Source organism: Salvelinus sp. IW2-2015, unplaced genomic scaffold (genome assembly GCF_002910315.2).
Source record: "Salvelinus sp. IW2-2015 unplaced genomic scaffold, ASM291031v2 Un_scaffold1448, whole genome shotgun sequence".
NCBI lineage: Eukaryota > Metazoa > Chordata > Actinopteri > Salmoniformes > Salmonidae > Salvelinus > Salvelinus sp. IW2-2015.
The window spans coordinates 2,148-26,160 of record NW_019942915.1 but is presented as its reverse complement, the minus strand read 5'-3'; the positions used below and the strand labels follow the sequence as shown (position 1 = coordinate 26,160).

Here is a 24,013-nt window from a genome sequence, read left to right as displayed (position 1 = left end):
TTTGGTGGATGAGACTACCAGCTCTCTGTAACCTAGAGGGCAACCAGTGGGTCCGTCTCCTCTATACCAGGTGTATCTCTCTCTGACTAGCAGCATCTCTCTCTATTTCTCTAGCTCTCTGTCTCACTCTCTCTCTCGCCTTCTCACTCTCTCCCTCTGTCTCCCTCTCTCTTTCTCTCTCTGTCGCTCTCACTCTTTCTCTCTCTGTCTCCTTTTCTCTCTCTCTCTTTCTGTCTCTCTGTCTCATTTTCTCTCTCTCACTCTTTCTCTCTCTCTCTCTATCACTTTCTCTCTCCCCCCCTCTCTCTCTCTCTGTCGGTCTTTCTCTCTCTCTCTGTCTACCTTTCTGTCTCTCTCTGTCTCTCGCTCTCTCACTCTCTCCCTATGTCTCTCTAGCTCTCTTTTCTGTATCTCTCTTTCTCTCTCTCTGTCTACCTTCTCTTTCTCTCTCTCTCTCTCTCTCTTTCTCTCACTCTCTCTCTCTCTATCTCTGAAGTGATGACACTGGGCTCACCACATCACCTTGACAATGACGCACTTTGTCACAGAGACGGTGGCGATGTCAGCGGGAATGTACATGGTAAAACGAAAGGAGCGATCAGGGGATTTAGCTTTCACCGGCTGAATCCATATTAGCCATTGGGTTTAGCCATGCCTTAAAGTGAGATGGGGCGGGGGGGAGGAAGAAGGTGGGAGGCAGAGTTAGAGAGCGAGAGAGAGAAGAGAGAGAGAGAGAGAGAGAGAGAGAGAGAGAGAGAGGAGAGAGAGAGAGAGAGAGAGAGAGAGAGAGGAGAAGAGAGAGAGAGAGAGAGAGAGAGAGAAGAGAGAGAGAGAGAAGAGAAGGAAGAAAAGAAGAGAAAAAGAGGGAGAAAGAGATATAAAGAGGAGAGATAGAGAGAGGTGTTAAGAGAAATAGAGAGAGAGAGAGAGAGAGAGAGAGAGAGAGAGAGAGAAAACAGAACATCCCAGTCTCTTTGTTTTCTCATCACAGTGCATTGTGGCTCTTGGAGCGTTGTACATCACGGTGGAAATGTAAATTGCAGTGTCATGCTGAACAATCCTGTGGGGTTGCTGAGCCTCGGCTCTGTCAGGGCCAGTCACACAATGCCCCCACTGTTACAGCCAGCAAGCCTTGTTCCTCTGAGCTGCGTCTGTCCTTCTCTGGGAGTTTGGCTCTGTTGCTCAGCTCCCCTGGCATCTGTCTGTCTATGTGGGTCCATGTGTGTGTGTGTGTCTGTCTGTCTGTCCATCAATCCCTTTGTCTTTCTGTCTGTTTGACCAGCTCTCTTTCTCTCTCTGTCCCCAAAGGAGCCAGGCCAAACACATGAAGTAAGACAGGAGGAAGCTAGAGGAAGAGGTGACACGTACAGACGAGGGGGGACCAGCAGGGGGCTAGGAGTGGAGCGGAAGGCGACACAGTCACGAGCGAGCAAGAGGTGGAGCCCCTAGCAGGACAGAGCTGGAACAACAGCAAGGGGCGTCGGTCATGCTCTAGCACACGGAGAGGAGGCTGAACCAGAGATACACTGCCCCAAAAACATCCCTCCCACTGCCCCTGCACTGCGGTGCCAGTGAGGATGCCCAGGCGGCTATTGTGACGGGTCGCGACGGTGTGTGTAGGTGGGCAGGCTGAGCTACGATGCGGCCCTGGGCGGGCTCCTGGCGCTGGGTTACCCTGGTACTGCTGGCGTGGGGCACGCTGCTATTCTACATCGGGGGCCACCTGGTGAGAGACAGTGAGCACCCAGAGAGATCCAGCAGAGAGCTATCCAAGATCCTTGCCAAGCTGGAGCGCCTCAAGCAGCAGAACGAGGACCTGCGACGCATGGCTGAGTCCCTCAGGTAACTACCTACCTGAAGGGAGATGTGTGTGGAGGGGGGTAGACGTATGGGGGAGGAAGGATTGTGTGTGTGCGTTTGTGTGCGTGTGTACTTCCATGCATGTGTGTGTGTGTGTGTTTGTACTTGCATGCGTGTGTGTGTGATGGCGTACGTGCTTGCATTAGTCATAAGTCCAGCCATAGGTGCAGCTTTTCCCCCCTGTGATATCCTCAATTGCTTTGGAATATACACACACACACACACACCAACACACACACACACACACACACACACACACACACACACACACACACACACACACACTTCGGACAGCTGGTCTCCGATTAAATCCCTTGCTTTTGTAATTATTCAATATTGGCTGGAAAACAAAGGTAGGATTCATGGCATCAAAACATGTCCAGCTTTCAGACAGGCACTGTCCAGATGGGTCTCAGTCAGAGACAGTGCAGTGTTTGTGTCTGTTGTTATTGAACACATCGAGCCGTTGCTCTGGGACCAGTCAGTCCAAGTTGTTATACCCGTAGGGTTGTTTCTTATGCGTCTGGGCCTTTAATAATATAACAAGAAACTGTGCACTTTAAAAGCCTGTTGTATTAAATATAGGGCCCTTTAATATAGACGGAGAATTCAATACATCTGATTTTTAATATGAATAATGACTTGCTAAATTGCCAAAATTATGCATTTTGCATCTGTCAACCCTGTGTCACTTCTAGGAAGATATTAACCCACATTATCTCAAAATCTCACAAAGTTTTCACCATCATTGTAAAGCCCTCGTTAATTTGTTGCTTTGACAAAGTAATCTCTGGAGATAATTATTCATTTAATGTGAACAGTGATTCATTTCCGTCTGTCCCTCAGTTTAAGGTCAACCCTGTCATGTGAACTGAACTCTCGTTTTAATATGATGAAACTATTCCTTTAAAACAAAAACATTTTAGAAAGAAACATCTAGTCAAATCAGGTGAGCTGGTTCTACTCTTTTGGGCAATTTTCTGGTGTTTTGTGGTGGAAAACTGAGCAGGTCATGCATAAAGCGTCAACCCTGTTAACCACACAGTATAGACAGCACTGGAGGCTGCTGAGGGGAGGACGGCTCATAACAATGGCTGGAATGGAATCAAACACATGGAACCTTCAGTATGTGTTTGATGTATTTGATACCATTCCACTGATTCCACTCCAGCCATTACCATGAGCCCGTCCTCCCCAATTAAGGTGCCACCATCCTCCTGTGATAGACAGGCTTGCATTCAATTGCCCCTCCCTGTTACACACAACAAGCTTCCATTCCTCCTGTCACAAGGGGATTTATGGCTAATTTAAGAAGAAATCATCAATCCTGTTACGGTCAACTCTGTTACGGTCAACCCTGTTACAGTCAACCCTGTTACGGTCAACCCTGTTACAGTCAACCCTGTTACAGTCAAGTCTGTTATGGTCAAGTCTGTTACGGTCAAGTCTGTTACGGTCAACTCTGTTATGGTCAACCCTGTTATGGTCAACTCTGTTATGGTCAACCCTGTTATGGTCAACTCTGTTATGGTCAACCCTGTAACTTACTATTGCAATGTTTTTATTTAACCTTGAAATGAGAAAAAATTCAACATGTGCTCTTTATGACAGAATGTTAAAATGAGGTGAAATCCAAAGTTTTTGGGACAAAATTACAGTTCTCAAAAGTCACCGATTTCCGATTTGGTGGAAGGGCCCTGTAGAGGAGCAGTGTTACCATACAGTGTCATGATGGTACTGCCTGTGTGTGTGTGTGTGTGTGTGTGTGTGTGTGTGTGTGTGTGTGTGTGTGTGTGTGTGTGTGTGTGTGTTGTGTGTGTGTGTGTGTGGGTGTGTGGTGTGTGTGTGCGTGGACTATTATCATGTCACTGTGAAGTGGATGACAGGGCACACAACAAGGATCAGAATCACTTTTACTACATCATTACAAATACATTGCATGTAAAGAATTGTTACTTAGTAAAATGCTGCTACCACAATAAACAAAATACAGACAGACGATAAACGGGATATACAGACTAAATGTATAGACGCAGAATGTACACCAAACACACATAGCATGTACCACTATCGCATTGTTACAGTAGTCGTGCCTGGGAATATCTCACACCTTTGCTCCATGAACTCCCACACTCAGCATCCCCTCCCTGATTTGAGTGACAGGCCAACAGCCCACCCACCACCAGTCACCCAGCAGCATTAATGATTTGGGTGAATACAGGGTCGGTGTGGCGATCTGCCTCTGGGCTCCGCCCTCTCCACAGCTGTCAATCACCTGGAGATGATGACACACGCAGGCCAGATGGCGTGATGGGCGAAAGAGAGATAGATGAGTGTTGTGTGTGTGTGTGTGTGTGTGTGTGTGTGTGTGTGTGTGTGTGTGTGTGTGTGTGTTGTGTGTGTGTGTGTGTGTGTGTGTTGTGTGTGACAGCCCGGCCTGAGGGATGAGGGCCTGATCAATCCCCAGGCATGTGGATGGAGGGATGGAGGGAGGGAATGAGGGATGGATTGATGGAAGGAGGGAATGAGGGAATGAGGGAGGGAGGGAGGGAGGGAGGCAAGGGATGATGGACAAGGTGAGTTCTGCACCATGCAGAGATTTAAGGGGTGGTGGAAGGGGGGAGAGCAGTGGAGGCCACCATGATAGAGGTTTTAGTCTGGGTTTCTGTATAAGCACTTTGTGACATCTGCTGGTGTAAAAAGAGCTTTATAAATACATTTGATTGATTGATAAATTGATTGATTTGATAGGGGTTAACATGGGCAGAAGGGAAAGAGAGTGCTGGAATGACAAATAGGAATGAAGAGTGATAGATAAACACACACACACCACACAATAAGAAAGAGCTGAATGGTTTCATTGGTTTTTTCTCCACAGTGTCCATTGACCGTTATCTGTCCATTAGACGGTCTCTTCTCAGTGATGTATTTATCTGTCCATTAGACGGTCTCTTCTCAAGTTGATGTGTTATCTGTCCATTAAACAGTCTCCTCTCAGTGATGTGTTATCTGTCCATTAGACGGTCTCTTCTCAGTGATGTGTTATCTGTCCATTAGACGGTCTCCTCTCAGTGATGTGTTATCTGTCCATTAGACGGTCTCTTCTCAGTGATGTGTTATCTGTCCATTTAGACGGTCTCTTCTCAGTGATTGTGTTATCTGTCCATTAGACGGTCTCTCTCAGTGATGTGTTATCGTGTCATGAACGGTCTCTTCTCAGTGATGTGTTATCTGTCATTAAACGGTTCTTTCAGTGAGTGTTATCTGTCCATTAGCGGTCTCTGCTCAGTGATGTGTTATCTGTCCATTAGACGGTCTCTTCTCAGTGATGTGTTATCTGTCCCATTAAACGGTCTCCTCTCAGTGATGTGTTAATCTGTCCATTAGACGGTCTCTTCTCAGTGATGTTGTTATCTGTCCATTAGACGGTCTCTTCTCAGTGATGTGTTATCTGTGTCATTAGACGGTCTCTTCTCAGTGAATGTGTTATCTGTCCATTAGACGGTCTCTCTCAGTGATGTGTTATCTGTCCATTAACGGTCTCCTCTCAGTGATGTGTTATCTGTCCATTAGACGCGTTCTTTCTCAGTGATGTGTTTATCTGTCCATTAGACGGTCTCTTCTCAGTGATGTGTTATCGTCCATATAACGGTCTCTTCTCAGTGATGTGTTATCTTGTCCATTAAACGGTCTCTTCTCAGTGATGTGTTATCTGTCATTAGACGGTCTCTTCTCAGTGATGTGTTATCTGTCATTAAACGGTCTCCTCTTCAGTGATGTGTTATCTGTCCATTAGACGGTCTCTTCTCAGTGATGTGTTATCTGTCCATTAAACGGTCTCCTCTCAGTGATGTGGGCCTAATTGGAGTCCGCTGGCTGAGAGACACTGTCTGCCTCCGCTGGCTGAGAGACACCTGGTCTGCCTCCGCTGGCTGAGAGGCACCGTCTGCCTCCGCTGGCTGAGGACAACCGTCTGCCTCGCTGGCTGAGAGACACCGTCTGCCTCGCTGGCTGAGAGACACCGTCTGCCTCCGCTGGCTGAGAGACACCGTCTGCCTCCGCCGCTGGCTGAGAGACACCGTCTGCCTCGCTGGCTGAGAGCACGCTGCTCGCGCTGAGAGACACGTGCTGCCTCCGCTGGCTGAGAGACACCGTCTGCCTCCGCTGGCTGAGAGACACCGTCTGCCTCCGCTGGATGAGGGACACCGTCTGGCCTCCGCTGGATGAGAGACACGTCTGCCTCGCTGGCTGAGAGACACCGTCTGCCTCCGCTGGCGGAGAGAACCCCCCCCCCCCGTCTGCCTCCGCTGGCTGAGAGACACCGTCTGCCTCGCTGGCTGAGAGAGACACTGGTCTTCCTCCGCTGGATGAGAGACACTGTCTGCCTCCGCTGGATGAGAGACATGTCTGCCTCCGCTGGTGAGAGACACTGTCTTCCATCCGTGGATGAAGAGGACACTGTCTTCCTCCGCTGGATGAGAGACACTGTCTTCTCCGCTGGATTGAGAGGGACACTGTCTGCCTCGCTGGTGAGAGGACCACTTCGATCTCATTCCCTCCGCTGGATGAGAGACACTGTCTGCCTCCGCTGGCTGAGAGACACTGTCTTCCTCCGCTGGATGAGAGACACTGTCTGCCTCAGCTGGATGAGAGACACTGTCTGCCTCCGCTGGATGAGAGACACTGTCTGCCTCCGCTGGATGAGAGACACTGTCTGCCTCCGCTGGCTGAGAGACACTGTCTGCCTCCGCTGGCTGAGAGACACTGTCTGCCTCCGCTGGCTGAGAGACACTGTCTGCCTCCGCTGGCTTAGAGAGGCTGCTTTTCTGGTTGCCGGCGATTTTAATTCCGCATCACTAAGATACGTGATGACACACATCCATCAACATGTCTCCGTCGCCATTAAGGACAAAAAAGTCCTAGACCACTGTTACTTTACCCATAAGCAATAATACAAGGACCTCCCTCTTCTCCCATTCGTCAGATCAGATCATGACTCCGTACTCCTGCTTCCTGTTTACAAGCTCAAACATGAATTACCCGTGATTCGCTCCGTTGAGAAATGGTCTCCAGAATCAGAGATTATGCTACAGGACTGCTTTGCTAGTGCAGATTGGAGTATATTTTGGGACTTTGCCAATAACATTGACGAACTAACCGCCTCTGTCACCGGGTTCATTAGGAAATACATTGGTGACGCATTCCCCACAGTTAAGGTTCACTGCTTCACCAATCAAAATCCCTGGATTAACACTGAGGTTGGTGCTAAACTAAAGGACAGGGCTACTTCTTACAGGGCTATCACAGACAACCCTGAGGCTAGAGCCGAGGACAGGAACAAGTACAAGAAGTCCTCCGCAGTGTCATCAAAGGAGCAAAAGAACAATATAGGAAATAATGTGGAATCGTATTACACAGACTCTGACGCCCGCCAGATGTAGCAGGGGCTAAAGTCCATTACGGATTACAAAGGAAGACCAAGCCGTGATCTGCCTAACGATGTCTCTCTACCAGACGAACTCAATGCATTTCATGCACGCTTTGACAATAACAACATCGTGCCAGGTGTGAGGGCTGCCACCGACCCAGAAGAATGGGTGATCTCGCTCTCCAAGGGCCAACGACCCAGAAGAATGGGTGATCTCGCTCTCCAAGGGCCACCGACCCAGACGAATGGGTGATCTTGCTCTCCAAGGGCCACCGACCCAGAAGAATGGGTGATCTTGCTCTCCAAGGGCCAACGACCCAGAAGAATGGGTGATCTCACTCTCCAAGCCCGACGTGAGTAAAGTCATTAATCAGGTCAATACCTCCAAGACCATGAGGCCCAATGGTATTCCATGGCGCATTCTCAGAGCATGCGCAGAACAGCTGGTAGGTATATTCACAGTAATTATTATTTTAAAACAAGTTTACCCCCTTTTTCTACGACCGTGTCTCATTGCTGCAACTCTCCAATGGGCTCGGGAGAGGCGATGGTCGAGTCATGTGTCCTCCAAAACATGACTCGCCATACCGTACTCCTTAACACCCGCCCGCTTAACCCGGAAGCCAGTTGCACCAATGTGTCAGAGGAAACACCGTTCAACTGACGACCGAAGTCAGCCTGCAGGCGCCCGGCCCGCCACAAGAAGCCGTTAGAGCGCGATGAGCCAAGTAAAGCCCCCCCCGGCCAAACCCGCCAATTGTGTGCCGCCCTATGACACAGCCTGGGATCGAATCCATGTCTGTAGTGACTTAAACCGCTGCGCTACTTGGGAGGCCTATTCACTATAGTTTTCAACCTCTCCTTGTCTCAGTCTGTAAGCTCCACATGTTTTAACATGACCACCATCATTCCTGTTCCCAAGAACTTTAAGGCGCCATGCCACAACAACTGCCACCCTGTAGCACTCACTTATGTAATCATGAAGTGCTTTGAGAGGCTGGTTATGGAACACATCAACTCCATCATCCAAGACAAACTATACCCACTCCAACCCACTCTCACTATTTTCCCTGTTACACCCAAGACTGCGTGGCCATGCACGACTCCAACACCATCATCAAGTTTGCTGACGACACGACGATGGTAGGCCTGATCACCAGCCACGATGAGACAGCCTACAGGGAGAAGGTCAGTGACTTGGCAGTGTGGTGCCGGAACAACAACCTCTCCATCAACGTCAGTAAGACCAAGGAGCTGATCGTGGACTACAGGAAATGGGGATCCCCATCCACATCAACGGGGCTGCAGTGGAGAGGTTCGAAAGTTTCAAGATCTTTGGTGTCCAAATCACTAAGAACATAAAATGGTCCACAAACACGTGCAGACATGAAGAAGGCACAACAGTCCCTCTTCCCACTCAGGAGGTTGAAAAGGTTTGGCATGGGCCCTCAAATCCTCAAAAAGTTTTACAGCTGCACCATTCAGTGCATCTTGACTGGCTGCATCACTGCTTAGAATGGCAACAGCACCGTCCTCGATCACATGGCGCTACAGAGGGTGGTGCGGACATCCCAGTACATCACTGGGCCGAGCTCCCTGCCATCCAGGACTTCTTTATCAGGCAGTGTGAAAGAAAGGCCCAGAAAATTGTTAAAGGCTCCAACCTGCCAAGCCATATACTGTTCTCTCTGCTTCTGCCCGGCAAGCAATACCAGATCAACAAGTCTGACACCAACAGGCTCCTGAACAGATTCTATCCACAAGCCATTAGACTGCTAAATAGGTTCCCAAATAGCTACACAGACTATCTGAGTTGACCTTTGTATTTTATTCTTATTTTTGCCTCTATGCACACTAACATGGCACTACATGTTACACACACTGATACTCCAACACACACATAAACACTCACTCCATCATTTGTTCACACACACATATGGTCATACATTTATACTGACTCTACACACACCCACTCACATACAATTTTCATATATGCTGCTGCTACTCTGTTTATCATATATCCTGATGCCTAGTCACCTAACCCCTATACATATCTACCTCTATCACTCCAGTATCCCTGCACCTTAACAATATAGTACTGGAACTGACCCTGTATATAGTACGTTTACCCCTATACATATCTACCTCTATCACTCCAGTATCCCTGCACCTTAACAATGTGGTACTGGAACTGACCCTGTATATAGTACGTTTACCCCATACATATCTACCTCTATGCCTCAGTAATCCTGCAGCCTTAACAATGGATGGTACTGACTGGACGCTGTATATAGTACGTTAAGCCATACATATCTACCTCTATAATCTGTATCTGCACCTTAACAATATGGTATGGAACTGACCTGTATATAGTGAACGTTTTACCCATACATATCTACTTATGACTCTAGTATCCCTGCACATTAACAATATGGTACTGGAACTGACGCTGTATATAGTACGTTCGCCATACATATCTACTCTATCACTCTAGTATCCTGCGACATGTAACTCATGGTATGGGAACTGAGACCCTGTATAATAGTACGTTTACCGCATACATATCTACTCTATCATGCCTAGGTATCCTGCACATTAACATATGGTTACTGGAACTGACCTGTATATAGTAGTTTACCCCATACATATCTGACCTCTATCAGATCAGTGAATCCTGCACTTACAATATGGTACTGGAACTGACGCTGTATATAGTACGTTTACCCCATACATATTACTCTATACTCCAGTATCCCTGCACCCTTAACATATGGTACTGGAACTGACCTGTATATAGTACGTTCACCCCATACATATCTACGCTCTATCACTATAGTATCCCTGCACATTAAAAGTATGGTACTGGAACTGACCCTGTATATAGTACGTTTACGCCATACATATCTACCTCTATCACTCTAGTATCCTGCACATTAACAATATGGTACTGGAATGACCCTGTATATAGTACGTTCACCCCATACATATCTACTCTATCACTCCAGTATCCTGCACATGTAACAATATGGTACTGGAACTGACCCTGTATATAGTACGTTCACCCCATACATATCTACCTCTATCACTCCAGTATCCCTGCACATTAACAATATGGTACTGGAACTGACCCTGTATATAGTAGCGTTTACCCCATACATATCTACCTCTATCACTCCAGTATCGCACATTAACAATATGGTACTGGAACTGACCTGTATATAGTACAGTTTACCCCATACATTATCTATCACTCTAGTATCCTTGCACCTTAACAATTCTGGTACTGGAATGACTGTATATAGTACGTTTACCCATAATATTATCTATACTCAGTATCCCTGGCACGTTAAACTGATGGTAACTGGAATGCCCTGTATATAGTACGTTCACATACATATCTACTCTATCATCCAGTATCCGCTGACATTTAACACTGTGGTACTGGAACTGACCCTGGTATATAGTACGTTCACTCATACATATCTACCTCTATCACTCTAGTATCCTGACATTAACACTATGGTACTGGAACTGACCCTGTATATAGGTACGTTGTACCGCATTACATATCTACTCTATACTCTGGTATCCCTGCACATTAACAATATGGTACTGGAACTGACCCTGTATATAGTACGTTCACCCCATAATAATCTACCTCTATCACTCCAGTATCCTGCACATTGTTAATATGGTACTGGAACTGACCCTGTATTAGTACGTTTACCCCATACATATCTACCTCTATCACTCTAGTATCCCTGCCAATTAACAATATGGTACTGGAACTGACCCGTGTATATAGTACGTTTACCCCATACATATCTACGTCTATCACTCTGGTATCCTGCACATTAACAATATGGTACTGGACTGACCCTGTATATAGTACGTTCACCCCATACATATCTACCTCTATCACTCCAGTATCCCTGCACATTGTTATATGGTACTGGAACTGACCCTGTATATAGTACGTTTACCCCATACATATCTACCTCTATCACTCCAGTATCCCTGCACATTAACAATATGGTACTGGAACTGACCCTGTATAGTAGTACGTTTACCCCATACATATCTACCTCTATCACTCCAGTATCCCTGCACATTAACACTATACTGACCCTGTATATTTATTTTATTAGGCAAGTCAGTTAAGAACACATTGTTATGTACAATGACGGCGTTGGAACAGTGGGCTCACTGCCTGTTATTGTTTACTGCGTTGTTGGGGTTTGAGCTGTCAAGAAAGGCATTTGACTGTACTTGTGACATTAAAACTTTACACTGAAACTGGCTGAAGGAGTAGTCCTGCCTGTCTCTGCTGGCTGAGAGAGACTGTTTGCCTCCGCTGGCTGAGAGAGACTGTTTGCCTCCGCTGGCTGAGAGAGACTGTTTGCCTCCGCTGGCTGAGAGAGACTGCTTGCCTCCGCTGGCTGAGAGAGACTGCTTGCCTCCGCTGGCTGAGAGAGACTGTTTGCCTCCGCTGGCTGAGAGAGACTGTTTGCCTCCGCTGGCTGAGAGTCACTTACTGGGCTCATTTACTGGGTACTATCATTAGCCCAGCATGATTCCACTGAACAGACACTGCCTGCTACCGCTGTTAACGCCTCCAGACTGAACTCCCATCGACCTGGTTGTCTCAGGGAAGGCAGGGGGCCTGACACCAACACTAGCCCCATTGTGAGAGCTGCCTGTGGGCACGACAGGTCATTCTGCCTGGCCTGGCCTGGAGAGATGAGCTGGAGAGTCTGGCTGTGGATTAGCGCCGACTCCTTGCCTAGTCAATTAGGGAATCTGAAATGTCTGCGGTGGTTAGTGGAATATCTAACAGAGGAATAGGTTTGAAGTAATAGGTTATCAAGTACCAGCTGGGATTTTAACCCTACACTATCCATCTGTCATTCATCCTAACACTAGGGGATAGTCAGAGAGACATTCTCTTTCACATGCTCTCTGTATCTCTCTCCCTCTCTCTCACACACATATACCCACTCCACACACATGGCCCCAGGCCTCTTTTCCATAAATGCTCCCCCTTGATGTAACAGTAATTGCGTTTTTGTAGCCCCCACTTTCATCTGCAGAATCCCAGTAGTATGTCTTCAAAAAAACAGAAAAAGTTTGGGAAATATTTTTCTCAGGAATATGTATGCAGTTTCCTACCAATGTATACAACCTACTTCACATTTCCAAAGTGAAAGAAAATATAGAGACATTTTTTGAAGATGTCTTGATTGCATGTATCTTCACACCCCAGTTGTATCTTCATACAACTGTGAAACATTTTTGAATAAGATTCGATCAACTTTGACCAACTCGTAGGACAACGTATATCCATTGTTTTTGTCAATACGTATTTTTTTAATTTGGTTGGGAAACACTGATGGACAGCAATATTAAGTCAGGACTGTGACTGGACCATTCAGGAAGCATCAACCCCTCATGGAAAGCCATTCTGGTGTCTTTGTCCAGCTGAAATATACTTCTCTATCCCACGGTGAGGATTTAAGAAGACTGAGAAAAGGGTAAGGGAAAGGGTCAGTTGTACAACTGAAATGTGTCTTCTGCATTTATCCCAACCCCTCTGAATCAGAGAGGTGCGGGGGGATGCCTTAACCGACATGCACGTCTTCGGCGCCCAGGGTTTCCGCTAACTTTTTACCTGGGCTATGTTCCTTTAATATTTATGTTGATCCTGACAAACTCTTCAGTCCACAGCATTGCATCGCTGATAATTGTCTTGGCCAAATGTGTTGTATTGCGTGTGTTTTGTCTTGTATCGTCATGTACATCCTCCTCAGTTTGTTATTGTTGTCTTGTCACTGTCCTTATTGTCTTGTTTTGTATTTTGTTTAACAATAAGAGATCAAATAAAATAAAAATATTCATATTCTATCAAAGCCTACGTGAATGTCTATCTGAACATTCTGCATGTTGCATCAACCTGAGCAAGCCTCCAGTTCTCTCATGGGATATGATGAATAAATGAAGGCCCTTCTGCCTCTGGGAGTTTCCTTTCATTGTCTTGTCACAGCACAGCTAGAACTGGGGGTGTGTTCAGTGTGGTAAAACTTTCAGAATGTTATCCATTTTATGAATAGGTTTGGATGTTTCTAATGGAACTTTCTGTAACGTTACACACTTCTGACTGAACTGACCGCTGATGGGTCTTCCTCCCAGTAATATCACAGGGGATTTTCTAAAGGTTAACCTTGTCCCTTATTCACTGTTATTCATCAGTCTATCATTCATCAGTCTGTCATGCATCAGTCTGTTATTCATCAGTCTGTTATTCATCCTTCTGTTATTCATCCTTCTGTCATTCATCAGTCTGTCATTCATCAGTCTGTTTTTCATCAGTCTGTTTTTCATCAGTCTGTCATTCATCAGTCTGTCATTCATCAGTCTGTCATTCATCAGTCTGTTATTCATCCGTCTGTTATTCATCCGTCTGTCATTCATCCTTCTGTTATTCATCTGCCTGTCATTCATCCTTCTGTTATTCATCGGTCTGTCATTCATCCTTCTGTTATTCATCCGTCTGTCATTCATCTGTCTGTTATTCATCCGTCTGTCATTCATCATTCTGTTATTCATCCATCTGTTATTCATCCGTCTGTTATTCATCCGTCTGTTATTCATCGGTCTGTTATTCATCAGTCTGTTGTTCATCAGTCTGTTATTCATCAGTCTGTCATTTATCAGTCTGTTATTCATCCATCTGTCATTCATCCTTCTGTTATTCATCAGTCTGTCATTCATCCTTCTGTTATTCATCCTTCTGTTATTCATCAGTCTGTTATTCATCGGTCTGTTATTCATCAGTCTGTCATTCATCAGTCTGTCATTCATCAGTCTGTCATTCATCCTTCTGTTATTCATCAGTCTGTTACTCATCAGTCTGTTATTCATCAGTCTGTCATTCATCAGGCTGTCATTCATCAGTCTGTTATTCATCCATCTGTCATTCATCCTTCTGTACTTCATCGTCTCTGTATTCACGGTCTGTATTCATCCGTCTGTTCATCATCAGTCGTCTTCATCAGTCTGTTATTCATCACTCTGTTATTCATCAGTCGTGTTTCTTAGCTTAGTTCCCAACGAGAGGAGAGGGTCTAGGGAGTGGAAGCTGTAAAACATTGTGTGTGTCTGTGTGTGCGCGTGTGTGCGGTGTGCGTGTATGTGTGTGTGTCTGTGTGTATGTGTGTGAGTGCATAATAAGGTGCATGAGTGTGTGTGTGTGTGTACATGTGGGTACATGTGTGTGTATTATAATGAAGATAAGGTTTAGGGTCATGTTACTTCAAATGTCTCCTATTTCTGCCTGACAGCGTCTGATGTTCCCACTCAGGAGCAAATTGAGTTTGCATGCCTTGATGACTCATTAGCCTTTGTCTCGCTTCATGGATGTCTTTGATGCATGCGCATGTACTTAGAAGCTATTTATATTTTCTTATAAATATGAATGTATTAGATAACGTGCATCTGTGTGTGTGTTTTGTGGTGTGTGTGTGGGTGTGTGTGTGTGTGTGTGGTGTGTGTGTGTGTGTGTGTTGTGTGTGGTGTGTGTTGTGTGGGTGTGTGTGCTGTGTGTGTGTGTGTGTGTGTGTGTGTGTGTGAGACTATCCTCGTGGGTACCGGAAATACCTAAAAGTCCCCACAAAGATTGTAAAACAAGGAAAATTACCAAGGCCATTTTAAATTTAGGGATTAGGGTTAAGTGATAAGGTTAGGGGTTAGGGTTAAGGTTAGGTTTAGGAGTTAGGATTAGGGTTAATAGTTAATGTTAAGAGTTAAGATTAGGGTTAAGGGCAGGAACAGACTGGGAATTAAAAATGGCCCTGGACATTTTAACCTTCCCCAGCGATACATCATCACCCACACAACTCATGCCACACTTTATGTAAACAAGATTACTGAACAATATTTATAACAATAACTTTAGTAAAATAGATGTAAAATAGAACAAGGGGAATGTGTTGCTCTTAGGAGGAGGCTGGCTAGAAGGAGCACATATTGGCACAATGTCACTGGCATCAAGGTGGCAAGGATCTCTGGATCCATCTGACCAGTAAAATAAATAATACAGGAAGAAATGTGTTGGTGAAAATACTGGCGTATAGGCAAGTCATAGAATGAAATTAAAATAAACATGTTTTCTACCACCTTAAATTAGCAATTTATGCAGCAGCTCACTTCTCTCAGCAATGCCATCTATAACCAGGTCACGGTCCAGGGCCATTAAAGCATCTCGCTCAGTAGCCATGAGCATAAAAGCCTCCAGGTGTTGTTGAGATAGTGCTCCTGAGCTTACTCTTGATGAATTTCAGAGTAGGGAAGCTCCGCTCGCAAGCTACTGTACCTGAGTTACTGACAGGGTAAGTATGAACTTGTAAGCAAGGCCCAGGATGTGGTATGAGTCAGTAAATAGGTTGTACTGACTAAGAATACGGTAGCAACACAGTGGACAGTCCTCGCAAGATAAACAGCTCTTGTTCACCATCTCTACCTCGTCTTCATTTCCTTCAGGTCCATGATCCTCCATAGTCCTGGTTGTGTATTCTTCAAATCCCGATTGTTTTAACCTGTTCTGTCAGACTCGTGAGCTCACTCTGTAAATTGGCCACCGTTGCTCTGCTGTCAAATTTGATCAAACATTTGCTTAGTTCTTGAAGGGCTCTGTGTAAGGCCATTGGCACTGGATGTTAACTGACTAAAGTTTTTAGGGTCCAGAAGAGCCATACAAAGTGCCATTACTCAGAAATCGCCGATGGATGGTAACTATAACTGTATCCAGAATATGATTATGGACACCAATCATGTATGCACTCTCTGCCCCAGTAAAGGTCTCATCTAGTGCCATCTCTCCAGGCATGGTTTACTTCTTTTGAGCCCTTTTCATTGGCAGAGTGGTCTCTAACTCCAGCTCTGTTTCCTCATCCCGTTCCTGCAACTTCCTGTTGGCCCACTGAACAAATGTGTCTGAAGATGCCTTGAATTTTTCAAAATCTCTAGCCATTCCTTTCAGCTGCTCCTCTGTAGACACAACCATACGATGCGCAGACAGAATGTCCATTTCACTTGTTTGAAGATATTTTGAGACTGGTGAGGTGACCTGAAATATTTTGAGTAATATCTGACCTGTAAGTATTGTTTCATACTTCAGCAACCCCTCAATGTATCTTTGTGCCTTGACCCGTGCAGTAGTGTTGATGTTTTTCTAATCTTGTATGGTTGAAAGAGTGAGAAGGACATCAACATACAGACCCTCATCTGGATTTCCAAAAGCTCCAAAGACCTTCTTTAAGGCACTGTCTTCAGCCCACCAGCGTGTCTCTCCAGTTGGAGCAAGACGTCTGTGTCAGGCATTTCCAAATGCCTGAAGGTACCATGTTCAGCTGTACAAACAATAGTACGCTAGTATAAACACCATGGGACCACGCAGCCATCATACCGCTCAGGAAGGAGATGCGTTCTGTCTCCTAGAGATGAACATACTTTGGTGCGAAAAGTGCAAATCAATCCCAGAAAAACAGCAAAGGACCTTGTGAAGATGCTGGAGGAAACAGGTACAAAAGTATCTACAGTTGAAGTCGAAAATTTACATACACCTTAGCCAAAAACATTTAAATTCAGTGTTTCACAATTCCTGACATTTAATTCTAGTAAAAATGCCATGTCTTAGGTCAGTTAGAATCACCACTTTGTTTTAAGAATGTGAAATGTCAGAATAATTGTAGAGAGAATTATTTATTTCAGCTTTTATTTCTTTCATCACATTCCCAGTGGGTCAGAAGTTTAAATACTCTCAATTAGTATTTGGTAGCATTGCCTTTAAATTGTGTAACTTGGGTCAAACGTTTCGGTTAGCCTTCCACAAGCTTCCCACAATAATTTGGGTGAATTTTGGCCCATTCTTCCTGCCAGAGCTGGTGTAACTCAATCAGGTTTGTATGCCTCCTTGCTCGCACACGCTTTTTCAGTTCTGCCCACACATTTTTTATAGGATTGAGGTCAGGGCTTTGTGATGGCCACTCCAATACCTTGACTTTGTTGTCCTTAAGCGCATTTTTGACAACATTTTGGAAGTACTGCTTGGGGTCATTGTCGCATTGGGAGACCATTATGCGACACAGCTTTAACTTCCTGACTGATGTTTGAGATGCTGGCTTCAATATATCCACTAATTTTCCTACTCATGACGCCTCTATTTTGTGAAGTGCAACAGTCCCTTGGCTGCAAAGCACCTCAACAATGATGCTGCCATCCCGTGCTTCACGGTTGGGATGGTGTTTCTTCGGCTTGCAAGCCTCCCCCGTTCTCCTCCAAGCGTAACGATGGTCATTATTGCCCAAACATTCTATCTTTGTTTATCAGACCAGAGGACATTTTTACAAAAAGTACGATCTTTGTCCCCATGTGCAGTTGCAAAGTCTGTCTGGGCTTTTATGGTGGTTTGGGCAGTGGCTTTTTCCTTCCACATCTCAGAATCAGTAGGAAGTTACAGCTTGGTCGCAAATGGGTTCTTCCAAGTGGACAATGACCCCAGCATACTTCCAAGTACTATGGACTTCCACTGTAGCTCATAGACAGCTAGCCAAACCCAAATTGCTTATCTTATTCCTAGTGTCTTTCGGTCTTACCGCTTCAGCTGCAAAACCTTGACTAACAGTTGATGGTATCGTGGCTCTGGGTTGCTCTCTACTCTCCTCTGCTGCCAGTGCCTCCAGGTCAATGGGCTGCTCTCTTCTCTCTGCTGCCAGTGCCTCCAGGCTCAATGGGCTGCTCTCTCCTTCTCTGCTGCCAGTGCTCCAGGCTCAATGGGCTGCTCTCTCTCTCTCTGCTGCCAGTGCTCAGGCTCAATGGGCTGCTCTCTCTCCTCTCTGCTGCAGTGCTCAGGCTCAATGGCTGCTCTCTCTCCTCTCTGCTCAGTGCTCAGGCTCAATGGCTGCTCTCTCTCCTCTCTGCTGCCAGTGCCTCCAGGCTCAATGGGCTGCTCTCTCTCCTCTCTGCTGCCAGTGCCTCCAGGCTCAATGGGCTGCTCTCTCTCCTCTCTGCTGCCAGTGCTCCAGGCTCAATGGGTGCTCTTCTCCTTCTCTTGCTGCCAGTGCCTCCAGGCTCAATGGCTGCTCTCTCTCCTCTCTGCTGCCAGTGCCTCAGGCTCAATGGGCTGCTCTCTCTCTCTCTGCTGCAGTGCCTCCAGGCTCAATGGGCTGCTTCTCTCTCTCTGCTGCTGCCAGTGCTCCAGGTCAATGGGCTGCTCTCTCTCTCTCTGCTGCCAGTGCCTCCAGGCTCAATGGGCTTGTCTCTCTCCTCTCTGCTGCCAGTGCTCCAGGCTCAATGGGCTGCTCTCTTCCTCTCTGCTGCCAGTGCCTCCAGTCAATGGGCGCTGCTCTCTCTCCTTGCTTGCAGTGCCTCCAGGCTCAATGGGCTGCTCTCTCTCTCTCTGCTGCAGTGCCTCAGGCTCAATGGGCTCTCTTCTCTCTCTGCTGCCAGTGCCTCAGGCTCAATGGCTGCTCTCTCTCCTGCTCTGCTTGGCAGTGCTCCAGGCTCAATGGGCTGCTCTCTCTCCTCTTGCTGTCAGTGCCTCCAGGCTCCATGGGCTGCTTCTTCCTCTTCTGCTCTGCCAGTGCTCCAGGCTCATGGGCTGCTCTCTCTCCTCTCTGCTGCCAGTGCTCCAGGCTCAATGGGCTGCTCTCTCTCTCTCTGCTGCCAGTGCCTCAGGCTCAATGGGCGCTCTCTCTCTCTTCTGCTGCCAGTGCCTCCAGGCTCAATGGGCTGCTCTCTCTCCTCTCTGCTGCGAGTGCTCCAGGCTCAATGGGCTGCTCTCTCTCCTCTCTGCTGCCAGTGCCTCAGGCTCAATGGGCTGCTCTTTCTCTCTCTGCTGCCAGTGCCTCCAGGCTCAATGGGCTGCTCTCTCTCCTCTCTGCTGCCAGTGCCTCCAGGCTCAATGGGCTGCTCTCTCTCCTCTCTGCTGCCAGTGTCCAGGCTCAATGGGCTGCTCTCTCTCTCTTTGCTTGCCAGTGCCTCAGGCTCATATGGGCTGCTCTCTCTCCTCTCTGCTGCCAGTGCCTCCAGGCTCAATGGGCTGCTCTCTCTCTCTCTTGCTGCCAGTGCCTCCAGGCTCAATGGGCTGCTCTTCTCTCTCTCTGCTGCCAGTGCCTCCAGGCTCAATGGGCTGCTCTCTCTCCTCTCTGCTGCCAGTGCCTCAGGCTCATGGGCTGCTCCTCTCTCCTCTCTGCTGTCAGTGCCTCAGCTCAATGGGCTGCTTTCTTCCTCTCTGCTGCCAGTCCTCAGGCTCAATGGGCTGCTCTCTCTCTCTTGCTGCCAGTGCCTCCAGGCTCAATGGGCTGCTCTCTCTCTCTCTGCTGCCAGTGCCTCCAGGCTCATGGGCTGCTCTCTCTCCTCTCTCTGGTGCCAGTGCCTTCAGGCTCAATGGGCTGCTCTCTCTCCTCTCTGCTGCCAGTGCCTCCAGGCTCAATGGGCTGCTCTCTCTTCCTCTCTGCTGCCAGTGGCTCCAGGCTCAATGGGGGCTGCTTCTCTCCTCTCTGCTGCCAGTGCCTCCAGGCTCAATGGGCTGCTCTCTCTCCTCTTCTGCTGCCAGTGCCTCCAGGCTCAATGGGTGCTCTCTCTTTCTCTCTGCTGCCAGTGCTCCAGGTCATGGGCTGCTCTCTCCTCCTCTCTGCTGCCAGTGCTCCAGGCTCAATGGGCTGCTCTCTCTCTCTCTCTGCTGCCAGTGCCTCCAGGCTCAATGGGTGCTCTCTCTCCTCTCTGCTGCCAGTGCCTCCAGGCTCATGGGCTGCTCTCTCTCCTCTCTGTGCAGTGCTCCAGGCTCAATGGGCTGCCTCTCTCCTCTCTGCTGCCAGTGCTCAGGCTCAATGGGCTGCTCTCTCTCCTCTCTGCTGCCAGTGCCTCCAGGCTCAATGGGCTGCTCTCTCTCTCTGCTGCAGTGCCTCCAGGCTCATGGGCTGCTCCTCTCTCTCTCTGCTGCCAGTGCCTTCAGGCTCAATGGGCTGCTCTCTCTCTCTGCTGCAGTTGCCTCCAGGCTCAATGGGCTGCTCTCTCTCTCTCTGCTGCCATGTGCTCCAGGCTCAATGGCTGCTCTTCTCCTCTCTGCTGCCAGTGCCTCCAGGCTCATGGTGTCTCTTCTCCTCTCTGCTGCCAGTGCCTTCAGGCTCAATGGGCTGCTCTCTCTCCTCTCTGCTGCCAGTGCCTCCAGGTCTCAATGGGCTGCTCTCTCTCTCCTCTCTGTGCCAGTGCCTCCAGGCTCTGGGCTGCTTTCTCTCTCTTCTGCTGCCAGTGCTTCCAGGCTCAATGGGCTCTCTTTCCTCTCTGCTGCCAGTGCCTTCAGTCATGGGCTGCTCTCTCTCTCTCTCTGCTGCCAGTGCCTCCAGGCTCAATGGGCTTGTCTCTTCTCTCTGCTGCAGTGCCTCCAGGCTCAATGGGCCCGCTCCTCTCTTCTTTGCTCGTGCCTTCCAGGCTCATGGGGTGCTCTTCTCCTCTCTGCTGTCAGTGCCTCCAGGCTCAATGGGTGCTCTCTCTCGCTACTCTTGCTGTCAGTGCTCCGGCTCATAGGCTGCTCTCTCTCTCTCTTGTGTCAGTGCTCAGGCTCAATGGTGGTCTCTCTCTCTCTGCTGTCGTGCCTCCAGGCTCAATGGGCTGCTCTCTCTCCTCTCTGCTGTCAGTGCCTCCAGGCTCACTAGGCTGCTCTCTCTCCTCTCTGCTGCCAGTGCCTCCAGGCTCAATGGGCTGCTCTCTCTCCTCTCTGCTGCCAGTGCCTTCAGGCTCACTAGGCTGCTCTCTCTCCTCTCTGCTGCCAGTGCCTTCAGGCTCACTAGGCTGAGATGATTGACTGGTAACGGCAGCAAATTAATAATTAGTTATTTTAAAACATTTGGCTGCATCAGCCTCAAGGGACTTCAACTTCTCTCTCCGCTTTTCAGCACCATCTTTACATTTTTACTCTTTTTGTTTGTCCATCTTGCTCCACTGCACTATTTATCCATATGTCACCACTTAACAGAGATGGGAAAGGGGCAGGGCCCAGGTAAAGTTAGAATGGACTGGACCAAAAGTAATTGGCTGGGAGAGAGAGGCTGACAGATGTAATACCCAACGGCAGTAGCAGTGGGCCGACAGCACACTCACCTGGGCCAGTCAGACACACAGCACTTGGTTATTTTTATTTTAGCGGGGGCTGGGGTTATTTATATTTTGCGTTACATCGGCCCCAATTGTCAAGCGGCCCACCGGGACTTCCAGATGGCCAGTCCATCATTGGTTAAGGGTTAAGGTTAGGGTTAAGGTAAGGATTAAGGTACGGGATAGGGATAGGTTTAGGGTTAAGGGTTATGGGAAATAGGATTTTGAATGGGACTGAATTGTGTGTCCCCGCAAGGTTAGTTGTACAAGACTGTGTGTGTTCTTGCACACCTGTGTTATAATGAACAGGTCAACATTTCAGATGTTGAGGAAATAAAAATGGAATGAAGAGAGATGTTACTGTTCACTATAGCACACTGTATAAACAACGAAACAAGGCAAAAATACAGCTTTGTAGACTTCATTATACTTTACAAATACTAATTTGTGAAAAAAACAAAATGTGCATTTTAAATGGACCAAAAGGACGCCCAAACATCATTTAGACTCTAATTAGCAATTAGGCTTTGTAAGATATTCAGCTGCAAATTTGCTCACCAAAATACTGTCCTATTGAACGGAGTGCTCTTTGATGCCTGCTCACATTTAATCAAGACAGACACACAGAAATACACACACACACACACACACACACACACACACACACACACACACACACACACACACACAACAGTAAAGAGCTCTGACTCATATACTAACACAGCTAACAATGATGTAGAAAAAAAAACACATACATCCCAGTCTGATACCATTGCCCTTTCTATCCCCCCTGTCTCTTGTGTTAGGATACCTGAGGGCCAGGTAGAAGAGGGGAGGGCCTGGCTGTGGGGAGACTACGCTCCCTGGAGGACCAGCTGACCAGAGCCAAGCAGAAGATACACAGCTTCCAGAGATCGACGGAGATGGTGAGCAGGCCAGGGGGATCCGGGAGGCCAGGGAGGATGTATGGGGGGAGAGGAGGTGGAAGCTGGGGGAGAGTCCCGGAGAGTAAGGAGTTGGGTCAGATAGCCTAGGATTATGATTAGCCTGGTCTTTGTTAGCAGCTAAACTCATCTGACAGGGAAAACATGTGTGTCTCTGTGTGTGTTTGTGTGTGTGTGTGTGGTGTGTGTGTCTCTGTGTGTGGTGTTTTTTCTCTGTGTGTGTGTGTCTCTGTGTCTTGTGTGTGTGTGTGGTGTGTGTGTGTGTGTGTGTGTGTGTGTGGTGTGTGTGTGTGGTGTGTGTGTGTATTCTGTGTGTGTGTGTGTTGTGTGTGTGTGTGTGTGTGTGTGTGTGTGTCTCTGTGTGTTGTGTTTTCTCTGTGTGTGTGTGTTCTGTGTGTGTGTGGTGTGTGTGTTGGTGTGTGTGTGTGTGTGTGTGTGTGTGTGTCTGTGTGTGTGTGTGTCTCTGTGTGTATATGTCTCTGTGTGTTTGTCTGTGTGTGTGTGTGTGTGTCTCTGTGTGTGTGTTTTTCTCTGTGTGTGTGGTGTGTGTGTGTGTGTGTGTCTGTGTGTTCTGTGTGTTGTGTGTGTGTGTGTGTGTGTGTGTTGTGTGTGTGTGTGTCTCTGTGTGTGTGTGTTTTGTCTCTGTGTGTGTGTGTCTCTGTGTGTGTGTGTGGTGTGTGTGTGTTGTGTGGTGTGGTGTGTGTGTGTGTGTGTGTGTGTGTGTGTGTGTGTTGTGTGGTGGTTGTGTGTGTGTGTGTGTGTGTGTTCTGTTGTGTTTGTCTCTGTGTGTTTGTCTGTGTGTGTGTGTCTCTGTGTGTCTCTGTGTGTGTGTGTGTGTCTCTGTGTGAACAAAACAGATGCATTACAACTCTTATGATCAAATGTACATGAATGGAGTCAAAGCATCACATTGGGAGAGAGGGAGGTTGAGAGGGAGAGATTAGTATTGACAGACGATCCAGTCTTCTCCTAAAACTCCCATGTGTTCAATAACAGTTACCTTTCTGCCCATCGTTCTTTATTTCACCCCTCCTCCTCCTCCCTCCACCACCACTCAGGTCCGGGCCCCACCCAGGAGGAGCTGAGGCGGAGGGTGGAGAACGGTGTGAGGGAGCTCTGGTACTTTGTCCACAGCGAGGTGAAGAAGCTGGGCCATGTGGAGGCTGGGGAAAGGCCCAGACAGGCTGACACCCTGATACAAGACCTGGGACACCAGCAGAGGTCAGAGACACATGCACGCATGCTCTCTCTCACACACATCTATAAACCCTTCCACAGACTGTCTGCCGACACACACAGAAACATGCACATACACACCTTCCCTTACCACTCCACTCTCCCAGGTTTTCTGTCTTCCTCTGTGTTGGCTTCAGCCTAGAGGTCAGAGAGAGCAGAGAGCAGTTGCGACATCAGTCACACGTTTATGTAGTTCATCGGCCCTGTAATACAGCAGTGGCCCCGGCGCTCTTCCTCCTTCCTTCCATGTCTCCCTCCTACCCTCTCTACTACCTCCCTCCGCCTGCCTGTTGAATTATTGGGTAATTGTAAATGCGACAGTAATTGCCCAACAATTGGAGCGGGTAATCAGTACTCAGGGCTGCTCAGCTTAGCCACCCATCAACTAAACCCCCAT

The 24,013-nt window shown here is 47.7% G+C and overlaps 1 pseudogene; it reads left to right on the top strand.

Annotated features, from left to right (window-relative positions):
- LOC112070883 (alpha-(1,6)-fucosyltransferase-like) overlaps positions 1–23,601 on the top strand; it is a 162,354-nt pseudogene extending 138,753 nt beyond the window's left edge.
- The last annotated feature ends 412 nt before the right edge of the window (positions 23,602–24,013 follow it).